At 35.0% G+C, this 17,624-nt stretch overlaps 1 protein-coding gene across 3 annotated transcripts in view; it reads left to right on the forward strand.

Annotated features, from left to right (window-relative positions):
- RNGTT (RNA guanylyltransferase and 5'-phosphatase) overlaps positions 1–17,624 on the forward strand; it is a 316,627-nt gene that overhangs the window by 51,119 nt on the left and 247,884 nt on the right. The window lies entirely within an intron of this gene.

Below are 17,624 nucleotides of genomic sequence, written 5' to 3' on the forward strand. Positions count from 1 at the left end.
TTTTTTTTTTCTTTTTGTTTTTTTAAAGATTTTAGTTTTCGGTAATTGCTGCAACCAATGTGGGGCTCCATCTCAGAATCCTGAGATCAAGAGTTGCATGCTCCACCTACTGAGCCAGCTGGGTGCCCCCCCCCCCCAGTTCTGTTAGTTTGACGTTAGTCTATACCAAATTTAAGTTTGAAAGTGTTTTCTCTTAAAAAAAAAAAAGTGTTTTCTCTTGATAATATTGTGCTTTTTGGTGCGTCTGCTGCCCACCACCTTGTGTTTAGTGGTTGTTGAGCACTTCTGAAACTAACAGATGTGTTGTCAGTTTCTAATCTAAAAATTACCAAGTCTCCCTGATATTTTGTTCCTTTGAATATTTTGTTCTATATTTTGTTCCTTTGAATAGTTTTTCTCTTAATCTTTGCTAATACTTTTTGTAATTTTATACACTCATAAGGGTGTTATGTTCTTACAACAAAGCTTAACTTCAAGTTTCCTATTCCTACACTTTAAAATATGTATTAGTATAAATTTTATGCTTCTGCAACATTTAACTTCTTTCTCTTTTGTAATCATATTTTTATAGCTTTGTTATATGTAGTTTTTATTTAGCAAATGTTCTAATAGTTGAAGTAATTATTTTAACAGATATTAGTATTAGCTTTTTCCTATTAATTTTTTCATAATAACGAAGGTGTTTCAGAATAATTAAGATAGCATTTATATAGTTAGTTATTTTCCCAGCTTTATTGAGATATAATTGACATATAACACTGTGGAAGTTTAAGGATTACAACGTGTTGATTTGATACATTTACATATTGCAAGATGATTACTGTTCGCTAACACCACCATCATTTCACATAATGACCATTTCTTTTTTGTGTGAGAATATTTAAGATCTGTTGTCTTAACAACTTTCAAGTATATAGTATGGTATTATTTACCATAATCACTATGATGTAAATTAGACCTCTAGAACTTATTTGTCTTGTAACTGGAAGTTTGTACCCTTTGACCAATTTCTCCCCATTTCCTCTACCTTCTCAGCGCCTGTTGACTGCCATTCTAGTCCCTGTTTCTATCAGTTTGGTTTTTTTTTTGGATTCCATTTGTAAGTGATATTGTATTGTATTTGTCTTCCTCTGACTGATTTCACTTAGCATAATGTCCTCAAGGTCCATCTGTGTTATTGTAAGTGGCAGAATTTCCTTCTTTCTCATGATTGAGTAATATTCCATTGTACTTATTTAGCACATCTTCTTTATTCATCTGTTGATAGTCCTTTAGGTTGTTTCTGTATCTTGGCTATTGTGAAAAATGCTGCAATAAAAATGGGACTGCAGATATTTCTTTGAGATGCTGTTTCCACATTTTAGTTTTTAAATGTTATTTTGAAGATGATATAGGTTGCACTTAATTTTTGTGAGGAGTTTTTGAATGTCAAAGTGGCGGTTACACCTTTTGTATCATCTTATCTTCATCTGCATTTTGCTTGTGGTGACCTTAAAAGATATGGAGTGGGGCAGGTAGAACTTGATTTTAATATTAGGTGAATATAATGATACTATTTCAATATGATATGCTTTTTAGTAATTACATTTTATTTTTTTAATAGGGAATATATCAAAATATTTTCTTTCATTTGTCTGTCTTTGCTGTAAATGATCTTTCCTTTCAACTTAGCATTTTCTAGCTTTTTTGGGGGGATTTTTATAGGTAACACAGGTTCATGAAACAAAGTTCGGAAAATAACATAAAAGAAGAAAATAAAATTAAAGAATGATTTTATCACCTGGAAGTAACCATTACCATCATTGTAGTTTTGACTTTATTCTTTTGGTTATAAAGCAGTTATATTGGGCACCTGGGCTCCAGTATATCAGCTCAGTCAGTTGAGCATCTGACTCTTGATTTCAGCTCAGTCTTGATATCAGGGTTGTGAGTTTAAGCCCTGCATTGGGCTCCACACTGGGTGTGGAACCTACTTAAAAAAAAAAAAAAAAAGGCAGTTATAGTAACGCTTTGTATAGTGAGTGCAAATAGTTAAATAACAAATGTGTTTTATATATGTTTATTTTTGCATGTTATTTTGAATTTAAAAATGAACTAATCTAAGAAATTAATATTAATACTTGCTAAAATTATATAGAGTATGGTATAGAGACATAAAATGATAAAATTTGCCTTGTGTGCTTCTAGGAGTATTCATTCTACAAGGATGAATCTGTAAGGATGGATACAGTTAAAGATTCAGATACAGACAATTTGGATAATGTGTCCTTTCCATGCCCTCCTCCCTAGGAATGTATATTTTTGAAGGATAAATAAAAACATCATTGCTTATTTTCAGAATGCCCAGTGTGGAGTCCAGTGCAGGGCTTGAACTCATGACCCTGAGATCAAGACCTGAGCTGAGATCAAGAGTTGAACACTTAACCGACTGAGCCACCCGGGTGCCTTGATATATAATAGCTGTGTAACAATGTCTTAAAGTTTATTAATAGATATTTAATATTGTTACAGTGTCTTAGGTTTATTACCTACCTCTGAGTGGAGAAGGAGTGAGAAGGTGAGGAGCGTCTCCAGACTTACATTATAAATGGCCTGGGGATTTGGGAGTGAGGCATAGTTTTGATCTGATGAGTTTCATATTCTGGATATTTTTTACTTTCTTTCTTTCTTTTTTTTTTTTTTTAAAGATTTTATTTATTTATTTGACAGAGAGACAGCCAGTGAGAGAGGGAACAGAGCAGGGGGAGTGTGAGAGGAAGAAGCAGGCTCCCAGCGGAGGAGCCTGATGCAGGGCTCGATCCCAGAACGCCGGGATCACGCCCTGAGCCGAAGGCAGACGCTTAACGATTGTGCCACCCAGGCGCCCCTATTTTTTACTTTCTATCTCCATAGTATCCAGGCTGTGATCATGGCAATCCTTGGGCAAAATAACAAAGTCTGTAAAATTTGTCATTTGTATTCTACCATCCTACTTTTGTTTTCCCTTCTCTGTATTTGTAAACCCCTTTCCCCGTGTCTTCTCAATACTGTCAGACCTCTAAATGATTAGCTACAGTAATTTGAGCTAAGATGTTTCAATTGATAATGGAAGTACCTCATTTCTCATGGAACCATGCTTCACAAAGAAAAGGAGACCCTTTAAGTATTTATTTGAATACGAACTCTGTCTTAGGGTACTTTATTCTGTGAGAAAAACATTTCTGTGAGTTATTTTCTGGACCAGTGCAAAATCTTTCTTTTGCACAGTAGGATTTAAGGCCAATAGCATGGGAGAGGGACTTTCTGTGATTTATAGGGTGAAAAGAACCTCAGGGAGCTGTAGAATGGCCTAGGAGCCCATGGAATTAGAATAGCAGACTAACAGCCATGAACTCTAGATGCTATTTTATTTATTTACTTATTAATTAATTAATATTTTTAAAAATTATTTTTAATTAACATATAATGTAGTATTGATTTCAGAGGTATAGGTCTGTGATTCATCAGTCTTATATAATAACCAGTGTTCATTATATCACGTGCCCTTCTTAATCTATTTATTTACTTTTAAAAGATTATATTTATTTATTAGTATGAGAGCATGAGCCGGGGGTGGGGGGAAGAGAGGGAGAAGCAGACTCCCCATTGAGCTGTTAGCCTGACATGGGGCTTGATCCCCAGACCTTAGGATCATGACCTGAGCCGAAAGGCAGATGCTACCTACTGAGCCACCCAGGCGCCCCTATTATTTTTATTTTTTTAACTGGTCTCCGCACCCAACATGGGGCTTGAACTCATGACCTTGAGATTAAGAGTCCTATGCTGAGGGCGCCTAGATGGCACAGTTGGTTTAAGTGTCTGACCCTTGGTTTTGGCTGAGATTGTGACCTTTTCTGGCTCTGTGCTCGAGAGTCTCCCTCTCCATTTACTCCTCCACTCATGCTCTCTCTCTCTGTTTCTGAAATAAATAAATCTTAAAAAAAAAAAATGTCTTCTGCTTAATGACTGAGCCAGCCAGGCACCCCATTCCATTTTACTTAAAGCCCTGTTGTGATAGAGTATGGGACCTCTTTTTATTATACTTATTCCGTAGTTACTGGCTCACTATTTATTGTATCTAGCAACAGTATTTAGATCAAAGCATCTCTGAAATTGAGTGTAATATGAGACCTGGATAGAGCTAGCAATAAGAGGTATTGCCTAAGAATTTTGATTTGGCTGGCCAAGACCTGGGGCAGCAGTGGCAGTTTTGACAGGAATCTCTTGCAGATTCTAAAACATTGTAGAATAGGGACTATTTCCTAAGTGTAAAGCCAAATTATATAGATAGAAATACAGAATTTCTTAAAAATAGGACAGTGAGAAATTTGTATTAGTTATATAGGTGTATTTGTATATAGTTATATATTTGTTATATGGTTATATAGTTATATTGATTAAACACTATGCCACTGTTGTCCCAGAGACAAGTGATATCATTTTTTTAATAGAAGATTTAATAATTGTATGTCTTAGATTTCAGTAAAATCATACTTTTAGAAATGAGATGTCTCCTTGTATCACAGCACACTATTTCTGTCATAGCACTTTTCATTATCAGAAGTTACTTTTTTCCTTCTAATTATTTTGCTTCTGTATCGCCTACTGTATTGTCAGCTTCACAAGATCAGGGAGCAAGTCTGTCTTCTTGCACCTTTGTATCAATGGTAATCGGCAAGTCCTTATCGTAGTAGATAGTGAACGATTTGAATGAGCAAATGAATAGTGTTGGCAGTGTTTTATGCTCTTGAGAGATCTGTAGCTTTGTAGATTGAAATTTTCATTTTTTATACTTTTCCTCTAAAGATATTTCATGATCTTTTGGTTCATTGAATGGATTGAGAAGGGAAGAAAGTCATATTAGAAAAACTACCGAAAAGTAGAAAGAGCACGGAGATAGAAGTTGAAGACTTAGTTTTGGATCTGTCTGTATCCTTTACTGGCTTGAATAAGGTGCATAGTTGGTAGTAATATATGCCATCTTTTTTTTTTTTTTTTGAAGATTTTTTTATTGAGAGAGAGAGAATGTTCGAGCAGGGGAAAGGGCAGAGGGAGAGAGAGAATTTCAAGCACACTCCCCCTGAGCATGGACCCTGACATGGGGCTTAGTCCCACGACCATGAGATCATGACCTGAGCTGAAACCGAGTTGGAAGCTTAACCGAGCCACCCAGGCGCACCTGTGCCATCTTTTGTTAGATAGCTGTGTTTTCTACTTCATAGGGTTTATTTGAAGTCTAAATGAGAAAATATGTATAGAAATGGTTTTTAAATTGTGGAGTACTGTAAATGAAATGTCCGTTTTCCAGTATTAAACATATTAGTGGCCCATGTAGGTAGAGGAGCAAATAAATATATGGGTTCCTCTTATTTCTTTTTCTTTCTTTTTTTTTTTTTAAGATTTTATTTATTTATTTGTCAGGGAGAGAGAGAGTGAGCACAGAGGGAACGGCAGGCAGAGGGAGAAGGAGGCTCCCTGCCGAGCAAGGAGCCCGATGGGGGGACTTGATCCCAGGACTCCAGGATCATGACCTGAACTGAAGGCAGACGCTTAACTGACTAGCCACCCAGGTGTTCCGGGTTCCTCTTATTTCATGTGTATAAAAAATATGTATGATAGTCTTTTCTAGCATGGGGTACCTGCTTGTGTGTGTCTGTAATTTCAAAATCTACTTATAGTAGTATATATTAGATATTTTTCCTGTTTCCACTGTATTTTGTACTTTGTTTATAATCCTTAGAAGACTAGCCTTAATTCTGGATAATTTGCAATAATATTATTACATGGACTATATGTGTGTGCACACACACAAAAATACGTGTTTTTATGCCTCAGCTCACACAGGTTATCTTTCTTGTTAGGTGGCTCTGTTGGATTTGTCTAGAGCAGGGGCTGGACTGTCCTTGTAGTCCAAAACTGGCCAGTGGCTTGTTTTTGTAGGGGTCGTGAGCTAAGAATGGCATTTATATATGTAAATTTTTTACTGTAGTCTAATATATAAAACATATAATTCATAAAAATTCATATAAAACATAAAATTCACTTATTCTATTTTTGTCTCCCAGTGCAAACGTCTTTGGATTTTTATTATCTATTAGTGAATTATAATTGACATACAGTAGTATATTTCAGGTTCACAACATGGTGATTTGGTATTTTAAAAATTCACCATTTTAACATTTTTAAATGTATAGTTTAGTAGCATTTAAGTATGATCACATTGCTGTGTAATCTGTTTTTATATTTTTAAAGAATGGTTGAAAAAGAACACGTGACAGACTATATGTGGTTTGTAAAGCTTAAAATATTTATCATCAGGCCTTTTACTGAAGAAGTTTGCTGACTCTTGGTCTAGACCTATGCTTTCCATTACACACATGGCTACTGAGCAATAGAAATATGGCTGGTCCGAGGTGGAATGTGCTGTAAGTGTAAAATACACACCAGAATTCACAGAATTCACAAATAGTAGAATGTGTAATATATCAATAATTTCTAATGTTGATTACATGTTGAATGTTTTGAAGTAAATAGCACATTTAAAAAATTAATTTTACCTATTTCTTTTTTACTGTGGCTACTCAAAAATTGGAAACTACCCATAGGACTCTTGTTATAGTTCTGTTCTGGATAGTGGACTAGACAGAGGAGGACATTATTTTTTTGTCAAATTAAAATGAGATTAAAAAATAAAATGAGATTAGACTGAGGAGGGGCAAGAGGCATGCTAGCTTGATCTGTCGTGTCATAGAAAAGCCAACTCTGAATGGAAATGTGCACTAGAATAGTAGAGGAAATTTTAACTGATGAATCTATAATTGAAGGGAGCATCTCAAGCCTCTTATAAGTCGGACAAAGGCATGGTTAAGTTTTTTACATGCTGCTTAGGGTTACTATAAATCTACATGGTATTCTGAAGAGCTTTGAAAATCATAGGCCTCTGTCCCATGTAATCCAAAATATACATTTGTTTATTTTTAAAACTAAAATTGATAATTACAATGAAATTTTAAAAAAGAGATTTAATTGAAAGCAAAAAAAAAAGACTTTTTTGTCAAAGAGCAAAGAAAGATACCTTTTATTATTAAAGAAGTAGTAATTTTACTATTCAATTTAGGGACTTCTTTGAGGCAGCTTGGGATCAGAAAGATCACAAAAATATGTTCAGTATGCCCTTACAATTTCCTTGGTGTGGAATGTTGGACAGAATTTCTTAACCTTTTTTATCTTGTTTCCCCATCTGTACTATGAAATTAATAATAATTACCCCATAGGTTTATTTTGAGTATTAAGAGAAATAATGTGTATTAAGTATCTACCATGATGCTGGCATACAGTGTTCAGTAGTTGTTAATTCATTTTTAGTTGACTTGATAAACCTCTTAATTTCAAACCTTTGTGCATTTGCAAAGATTCTGTACAGCATTAGCAAAATCACATGGCCAGTTTAACTGGCTATAAAATTCCTGATGGTTTATTTGCTTTCTAGTTGATGCAAGAAAGAAATTAGGCCACATGCATATGTAAGTGTGTGAATGATAGAGAAAGAGAAAATGTGTTAGGTTGGAATCCAGGAGTTATAATGACAATAAATAACTCTGTTCTAGAATTAAGATTGTTTTGTTTTGTTTTGATATTACTAAGCCTCAGTCTCCTTATCTATAACAAGTGAATAATAACCCAAAATTTAGGGATCCATTTAAAAACCTATGCTTTGCCATCCTATTAGTAACTTAGGAAAATCGAACTCTAAGAAGTAGAGTTGTTGATTGTGTAAGGACAATGAATTGTTTTTTTTTCAAGGTGAATATATCAGATATTGTCAACAGGACGTGGGCAAGTCTTAGTGCAGTGAAGTTTATAGTAAATAGTGAATTTCAAGGCAGAAAGAAGAAGCAATATTTCACTGTTTTAAGTTCTTTTTCTCCATTTGTTTCTTTTTCTTGTGGTAAATATTGGAGGAAATAATTTCTTGCTATCTGAGCATCTTGTTTGAGAGGAGTCTGTTTTTTCCCCTGAGGAGATATGACTAAACTTCCCTGTTTCTTGTGCTCCCTTCCTCCCTTCAGGCTCCTTCACATACATTCTCTGTGCTTTGGGAGAATGTGGAGACCTGTACCAGGAGCCCACTGCTGAGATACTGCCTTCCTGCTAGCATGTTTCTCTTATTTTAACCTTGAACCTTTTTATTCTAGTAGCTTTGTCAGAATTACAAATAGGGTCTTTTTTTATTGGATATGTTAAATGCATCAAGATCTAAAGTTTATGCTTTCGATACGTTGTGTGGATTTTTTTTTTAAGATTATTTATTCATGTATTTGAGAGAGCGTGCATGCGCCCAATTATGCGGGAGGGGCAGAGGGAGAGGGAGAAGCAGGCTCCCCACTGAGCGGGGAGCTTGTTGTGGGGCTCGATCCCAGGACCCTGAGATCATGATCTGAGCTGAAGTCAGATGCTTAAACAACTGAGGCACCCAGGCACCCCATGTTGTGTGGGTTTTAAGAGAAGCAAGAATACAAACGTAGTTGGAGGAAGGTGTCAGCCTTCCTAAGAATCATTTTGAGAAAAATACTGAAATTTCATGTTGGGCATGTGATTAGTGGAAATAAGAACATGAGTAATTTGTGATTAATGAAAAACCATGACATTAAAATTGATAGAATATGATATGTGACTAGTAAAATATGAATGTATTTATATTTTGGAGCTATTTAAGATTTAATGATATGTGTGTTCTTATAACTGATTATAAAAGTTTATTTTTTATTTAAATTCATTTAATTAACATATAGTGATTCATCAGTTGCATTTAACACCCAGTGCTTATTACATCACATGCCCTCCTTAATGCCCATCACCTCTCTCCCCTCCAGCAACCCTCAGTTTGTTTCCTATGATTAAGAGTTTCTTATGGATTGCCTCCTTCTCGGATTTTGTCTTATTTCTTCCTCTCTTCCCCTATGATCCTCTGTTTTGTTTCTTAAATTCTACATATGAGTGAAATCATATGATAATTGTGTTTCTCTGGTTGACTTATTTTGCTTAGCATAGTACCCTTTAGTTCCATCCACATCGTTGCAAATGGTAAGATTTCATTTTTTTGATGGCTGAGTAATATTCAGTTGCATATAAATACCACATCTTCTTTATCCATTCATCTGTCGATGGATAACTGATTTTTTTTTTTTTAAAGATTTTATTTATTTATTTGACAGAGAGAGACAGCCAGCGAGAGAGGGAACACAAGCAGGGGGAGTGGGAGAGGAAGAAGCAGGCTCCCAGGAGAGGAGCCTGACGTGGGGCTCGATCCCGGGATTCTGGGATCACGCCCTGAGCCGAAGGCAGACGCTTAACGACTGCGCCACCCAGGCGCCCCTGATTTTTTTGATGAATGTATTACATAAGCTTAAATAGCAATGCAGAATAACAGGTCTGAGTCTTCTATATCTAAAAATTAATATTTAAGTCTTAGGTTAAGTGACATATTTGGAAATTAACCAACATTAATGTTAAACAATATTAACACTTCAAGTTAGGTGAAAAATTAGGCAAAATGAGAGTTTTGGAAGTTATTGTGAAACTGAGCATAGCAGCTCTAAATAAGCTAAAAAGAGAGGCAGCATGATGTGGTTAAGAGTATATTGCTTTTGAGGAAGACAGATGGTATTTATAGTTTGGTCTTTGAACTTTATAACTCCATGCCTTGCATAAATTAAGCAAATTTTAAGTCTTAGTTTTCTCATATGTTAAATGAAAATAATATTCTTGGGGTCGTAAGTATGTAGTGAAATGTTGATATAAAGTGCCTTCTAGAATAACCCTGATGCACAGTAGATGCTAATATATTTTTTAAAGTAATTATTGATAGGTATGTACTTACTGTCATTTTGTTCATTGTTTTCTGGTTGTTTTGTAGTTCTCTTTGTTCCTTTTTTTTTTTCCCTCTTTTATGATTGATGACTTTCTATGTTATGCTTGGCTTTCTTTCTTGTTATTTTTCATCTGTTACAGGTTTTGGGTTTGTGGTTGCCATGAGATTCATATATGGCATGCTAAGTATATAGCAGTCCATATTAAGTTGATGGTCAGTTATATTTGAACACATTCTAAGAGAACTTCTTTTTCTTGTAGGGCCTGTTTAGTGGTGGATGAACTCCTTTAATTCTTGTTTGTCTGGGAAACTCTTTCTCTCTCTTTCAGTTCTGCAAGGTAACCTTGCTGTGTAGAGTATTCTTGGTTGTAGGTGTTTTTCCTTTTAGCTCTTTAAATATATCATGCCACTGTCTTCTGACCTGGAAAGTTTCTGCTGAAAACTCAGCTGATAGCATTATGGGGTTTCCCTTGTACAAAACTTTTGCTTCTCTATTGCTGCTTTTAAAATTCTTTCTTTAATCTTTGACATTTTAATTATTGTATGTCCTCATATGGACCTCCTTGGGCTCATCTTATTTGGAAGCCTTTGTGCTTCCTCAACCTGGATGCATGTTTCCTTCCCCAGGTTAGGGAAGTTTTTAGCTATTATTTATTCAAATAAGTTTTCTGCCCCTATCTCTCTTCTCATTCCCACTTCTGGACCCCTATAATTTAAGCTAATATATTTTTTAAATGAAACCTGTATTAACAAATAATTCTTGATATACTTGGGCAAAGCCTACTCTTTTGGGGGTGCGTGTGTGTGTGCATGCACATGAATGTTGTCAAGAAATCATAACATTGGAAGGAAAGAAAGCTTTTACCTTGTAAAAGGCCATATTACATAAGACTGTGGAGCCAGACTGCCCAGGTTCAAATTCTGGTTCATTGTATTACTACCTTTGTGATCTCAGTTTCCATATTTATAAAATGGGGGTAATACTAGAATCAGTTCTTGGGTTTTGTGATAATTAATTGAGTTAGTGCAAGGTAGTTACTAATTGTGCCTCAATTAATTAATTGAGTTGAATGCAAGGTAGTTACTAATTGTGCCTGGCTTTTGCCTTTGCTGTTGTTATTTTTCTTCTTATGGAAAGGAAGCTATTTAACCCAAAGTTTTACATATGTAAAAGTTTTCTATTGTGTTTCAGAGCTAATGTCTGTAACCTAGTACAGTGTTCATATTTTTCTTGGAGGTTTGTGTTGAGATTCTTTCATTTTGTTATTTTCCAAATTTTTTTTTAAGATTTTATTTATTTGAGACAGAGACACAGAGAGAGAAGGAGAGAGACGGAGAGAAGTGCAAGCAGCGTGGGGGGTCAGAGGGAGAGGGAGAAGCAGACTTCCCACTGAGCAGGGAGCCTGATGCCGGGGTTGATCTCAGAACCCTCAGTCCATGACCTGAGCCAAAGGCAGACTCTTAACCGACTGAGCCACCCAGGCATCCCCCCAAATTGTTTCTAAAACTTCCATATGTAACATTCAAATGAAAGGTTATTAAAATATCTAGCTTCTTTCAAAGTTAGGTAGGATCTTTAATACTCTGTTTAATACTTGTTAAGTATTAGTGTCCAACTAATACTTATAATGGGAAAAACACTTTAGGTGTTAAAAATTGGAATTTTTAAGTCTCTGCGCCCCCCCACCCCCCCATAGGGAAATTATTGCTTCGAAGAATAGGGCTTTTGTTATTCATTGCTTCATTATTAGACAAACTAAACCAAGTCACTGTGCCAGAAGGAGACATGTACTTTCCCCCACATGGCTTATAACATTATTACTTTATTTTTTGTCAACTTAATTGAGTTACAATTTATGTGTAGCATGTAGTTCATTGAGTTTTGACAGGCATATACCTCCATGAAAGCACTGCCATAATCAAGACACAGAACGTTCTGTTGTTCTAAAGGTTTTCTCCTGTCCTTTTATAGCCCATCCCTTTTCTGCCACCAGCGCTAGTCAACCAGTAGTTTACTTTTTGTCATTATTAGATTACTTTGCATTTGCTAGAATTTTGTATACATGGAATCATACAGTGTGTACTCTTTTGTGTCTGACTTTATTCTCTCGATATAATAATTTTATAATGATTCTAAAAACCTGTATATCAATTAGTAACAATTCCTTTTTGTTGAGGGTATGTATTTGGATGCACTATATTTCGTTTATCACCTATAATTGATATTTGGCCTGTTTCTAGTATTTGGCCATTTTAAGTGAAGTTGCTGTGTACGTTTGTGTGCGTGTAAGTCTGTGTAGGGATGTTTTCATTTAAATTTTTTCTTTCATAGTTCATACTTTTTGTGTTCTAAGAAATGTTTGTTTTCTTCAAGGTTGCAGGATTTTTTTCTTAATTTTTTTTCTAGAAATTTTATACATTGGGCTGTGATACATTTTGAGTTAATTTTTGTGTATGTGTTAGTTAAGGGTCAATGTTAATTTTTTTCCCAGTGAAAATCAGTTCCAGTATCATTTATTAGAAAAAACTATCCTTTTTCCATTTACATGTCTTGGCACATGGGTTGGAAATCAATTTACCATATATCTGTTGTTGTATTTCTTGTTTCATTGACCTGTGTGTCTGTCCTTACCATAATGTCTTGACTTCTTTAGGACTGTAAGTTTGGAAATCAGGTAGTATAAGCCTTCCAGCTTTGTTGTTGTTTTTTTAAAGTTGTTTTGGCTGTTCTAGATTGTTTGCTTGTCTCTCTAAATGTGAGAATCTACCTTTTAGTTTCTCTGAAAAAGCCTGCTAGAATTTTGATTTGATTTGCATCTGATCTACATGCAACAGTACTGCGTGTTCCAACCCGTCAACCTGGTATATCCTTCCATTTATTTACGTTCTCTTTAATTTCTCTTAGCAGTGTTGTGTAGCTTTCAGTATAGAGATCTGGCATGTCTTTTTAAAAATTTTAAAGAAGAACCGGTGCTTTGGTATTATAGTTAACTGCCTGTTTGCATGTGGCCCTGAAAGGAGGCCATGTAATAAACTTGGAAATCGTTGCTTGGAAATTAAAATGGAAACACCTAATATCTACTGAAGTCAAAAGGAGGTTCCTTGCTTTGAATTCACAAGTACTATCTCCTGGCAAGTAGCTTCCTGCACTATTATGAGGACACTAATCATTTGTACGTGTTGATATTGTACTAGCACTCTTGCTGAACCCTCTTCTTAACTCACTACATTTTCTAATAGTGTGACTGTAGATTTTTTTAATTTACTGTGTAAGTAATATTTGAAAGTATTTTTTATTTTCATTCAGTCTTATAATTAGTACTTGTGTGTGTGTTATGGTATTAGACTTCTAGACAATGTAGAATTATATGGTATTGGGTAATCTTATCATGTTTCTAACTTCAGTGGGGACAGTTCTCAGTTTTAATGATAAGAATGATATTTGCCGTAGGTTTTACCATACAGCCTTTATCTAATTAAGAAAATTACTAGTCCTGGTTTGCTAAGAATTTTTATCATCATCAAATTTTATTGTATGCATTTTTAGTGTTTATTGAGATAAGTCATATGAGTTTTTACCTTTAATCTGTTAATTTACTTAGTGCAGTGAATTGCACTGATAGATTTTCTGAAGTTGAGCTACTTCTTTTCCAATATAATATTGGATTCAATTTGATGTTTTTTTTGCATATATGTTTGTAAATGAGATTAGTCTGTATTTTTTTGTACTCTGTGTGGTTTTGATATGAAGATTGTACTAATCTTTTAAAATGAATTGGAGATCTTTGCTTTTTGTTATATATCTACAACATTTATGTAAATCAGGGAAAATGTGTTACTCATAAAGTTGTAGAAGGATTAAATGAGGTAATTAATTTAAGGCAATTAGTATACTGTTTAGCATAAGTGTGATTAGATGAAAGAATACAATACTTAATGAGATAGCATAAACAAAGTGTAACATGTCCAGGGAATTTAGAACTTGACCCATGGGAGAATTCTAAGGATATTATTTAGAAAAATAATCTGTATTGGTCATAGTAGAGTTGCAGAGGAGGGGGAAAGTCTATTATAGTTGGGTGTAAGTTCATTATCAGCAGAAGTGATATCAGGGTGTTGCAGATGCAGTTGGAATTGAACTGTTGTGAAATTGTGAAATATTGCCTTTTCACAGATTCTGAAGAATATTCTGGGAAAAGATATTTAGAACTTTTATAATAGAATTTCTCTGTGTAATTAATTAGCATAATTTGTAATGCAGTAAAAAGAAATGATCTGTCTTCAAAATTCATTCATTCAAAATTAATTCCAACATCCATTTGAAAATGAAGATTTGGAAATACGTAAAAATTTTAGAATTGATCTCAAATTTTCTTTCCCCCCCCTCAAATTTTACTTTAATTCCTTCTTTTTAATCTAGAGATTAAATAGTGTAAATTTAATTTTGGCTGTTTCTGAATCATTATAAAGGTAAAAAACAAATTATTTTTTGTAACTACTATTGTCATGCAGGTAGCAGAGTAAAAGATAAATAACTTAGGCTGTGTTGACAATAGGAAAAGTGTAAGGTTATGGGAATAATTGGTAATAGAAAAGCAAAAGCCTTTATTATTAATATTATTATTATTATTTCTTTATTTTTCATATTATTTTTTACAAACCCTTGTGTCGAGGACTGACTTTCAATAGATCGCAGCAAGGGAGTTGCTCTGCTACCTACGAAACCCTGACCCAGAAGCAGGTCCTCTACCAATGGTTTAGTATCAAGGTTTCCTGGGAAGGTACTTTGTGTGGCAGGTGAGGGGGCTGCACCCTTGCAGGCCTCACCCTGATTCCTGGGACGAGGTGCTCTCCAAACCCGACCCCAGGCACATGCTCTCCAAACCCGACCCCAGGCACATGCGGTAGGGCATGCCACCACATGCGGTGCGTGCAGGGCGTGCGTGGCCCGCCGATGGGGATGGTGGTGAAAATGGGTACCAGCTATCCAAGGCCAAGTGAGGCTCCAGGGTGCTATCGTGTAGTTCCGCCTGGTCAGGATTCTGACTTAGAGGCGTTCAGTCATAATCCCACAGGTGGTAGCTTTGCCCCATAAAAAGCAAAAGACTTATTCTGAATTGATAATCATGATAAAGGCAAGCTCCATGAGGGCTGGGGTTTTTGTCTTCTTTTAAAAAAAAATAGGAATGAATTGTTTTCTCTGCCATTTAAAGAGATTCCTCCCTCCCTCCTTCCCTCGCTCCCTCCCTCTCGTCCCTCCTTCCCCCCTTCCCTCCTCCCTTCCTTCCCTCCTTCCCTGCCTCCCCCCAATGTGGGGCTTGAACTCATGACCCTGAGATCAAGGGTCACATGCTCTACTGACTGAGCCAACCAGGCGCCCCAGGATTTTTGTCTTTTTAACCTTTGTGTCCCAGTTCGTAGAATAGTGCCTAGCACATGATAGGCACTCAGTAAATATTTATTGAATGAAGTCATCAGTGAAAAGCTGCTAATGTTTTCACATGAAAGATAAGAGAACATGGTGGTTGTGAGATTTTTAACATTTACAAAATTACAACTCTATGTCACATTCAATTTCCAAACAAAAATGTAAACCATTTAACAAGAGAAATAAGTATATTTCAAGGAAAATGATACACTAGGACGGAATTTAAACCTAGGTAGATTTAAGAAAGAAACAACTACTTTTGTTTGGATTTATATGATATAGGGATGGTCTGTCCCCATACAGGTGTAGAAGGATTAAATGAAGTAATTAATTTAAAGCAGTTTGCATTCAGTAGACAATAGAGAAAAGATAGCAATATATGTGTAACTTACCTTTGATTTATATCTAATACACACGCACACACACACACACACACACAACCATACCCTGCTTTAAGAAAAATTGAATTTATAAGGTAAATATGGGACTTGGATTACAAGGAGAATTATTGAAGGAATTAAAAAAAAAGCTGCTTAGGCATTTATGGAAATGTAACTTATAGTCAGCTTTTTTATAACACATCTATTTAAGTAAGTGAGATACATTTACATAATGCTTCTTGGAGGAAATTGTAGACAGATTCATTCTTTCTGAACCCTGGTCTGGGAATCCCCTTTTTTCATCCATTCAGAAATTACACTGAAAGCTCATACTTCCAGGGCTCTGTCAAGTGCCAAATGGATCAGGAGTACTTAAGACAGAATCCCCAGCTTTAAGTTTTCATCTAATCCAAGGTTCAGCAAATGTTTTCTTGTAAGGGCCAGATAGTAAATATTTTTAGTTTTGCGGACCATGTTGTCTCTGTCTCAACTATTTCTACTCTGCCATTATAGCACAAAAGCAGCTGTATTCTGGTGTTCTTACATAGACAAATGAACGTAGCTGTGTTCCAATAAAACATTATTTACAAAAGCAGGTAGCAGGCCACATTAGGCCTTTGGATCAAAGTTTGCCAATCCATGATCAAATACATTCTCCCTAAAAGACTATCTTACATCTTAAATGGTCTTTCCTTTCTTTATAAGAAAGTGTAAAAGTAAGGAAAACGTAAGTTTAATATAAAAATATTTTTGTTTTAAAATTTGCTTCAGTAAATTATAAGAGTTGAAATAAGTTTTTCTTCCTGTTACTAGTAAGTCATTGCTAAGCCCCTGGTACTTTGGCAAGATGTTTTATGTAAGTAACTCATGAGATGTATAAATTTGAAAGGAAAATATCCTCCATGTGTGGTCATGCGATATATGTCCTGATAATGTACTTAGTGACTTACAGAAATGCTTGTATGGATAAACTAATTATAATATGTTTAGGTAGCTTCTATATTTGCTGCTATAACGATCTTTATACAGAACAGTGTAATGACCCCAGGTAGTTGGTAGCTTCCTTGGATCCCTTGATCTGTATCTCATTAATGATGTTTGTAGCAGATGTTTATTCTAATGACTGGAGCTGAATGTTCAGACAGGAACAGTGAGAATAAGGTAATGAGACGCTAGACCAGAAAAGTCTTACACGCTGAGAAGAATATTAAAGAGGTTTCAGATGTCTCTGGAATAATTTTCAGTGAACTACAAACAAAACCAAAATATGTTTTATGCTATTTAGGAACAGAGTGAACAAATCAAATTATGATCAATTAAGTTATGTGTATACTACCTTAATTTAGATATGTTCACTTAGTTGTTTTTCACTTCCACTTGAGGGAAGAGATTAGAGCAAATATAAATTTCTCTTTACTTCTGCTTTTCTTTTGACTGCCAAGCTTAATTGTTCTTAATAATATGTAACGTAAGAACTTTGACTATTGGTATTAATAAGAATTTATCTTTTATTTACTAATAAGTATTAATTATAGCCATACAACATATTTAGTATTTAGAGACTTACTAGTATATACAGTTATACCTGGAAAGGATTTAGAATTTTTGAACTGTTTTAGGGAAACTTAGAATTTTGTGGAAGGGTCTAAGGGGCCAGAATCCAGAAAATAAGGTATTTGCTTCAATCATAAAATAGATAGTGGCAAAATCAGCAATACAACTCTGGTCTTCTGTAGCTTTTTTCTTTATTCTGTATTCTAGTATTTGGGCTTTTAACATTTGGTTTATGGTAGCTTTTTCTTATTATACAGATGACTAATCTTGGAGCTTACTGAATGTTTAGCATCATACTTCTGGTGATAAGCAGAAACCCTTAGAATGTAGAGCAGATTACATCACTTATAGACTCCAGCACTGTTTTTTGCAG

The sequence above is a fragment of the Ursus arctos genome, unplaced genomic scaffold (genome assembly GCF_023065955.2).
Source record: "Ursus arctos isolate Adak ecotype North America unplaced genomic scaffold, UrsArc2.0 scaffold_13, whole genome shotgun sequence".
Taxonomy (NCBI): Eukaryota; Metazoa; Chordata; class Mammalia; order Carnivora; family Ursidae; genus Ursus; species Ursus arctos.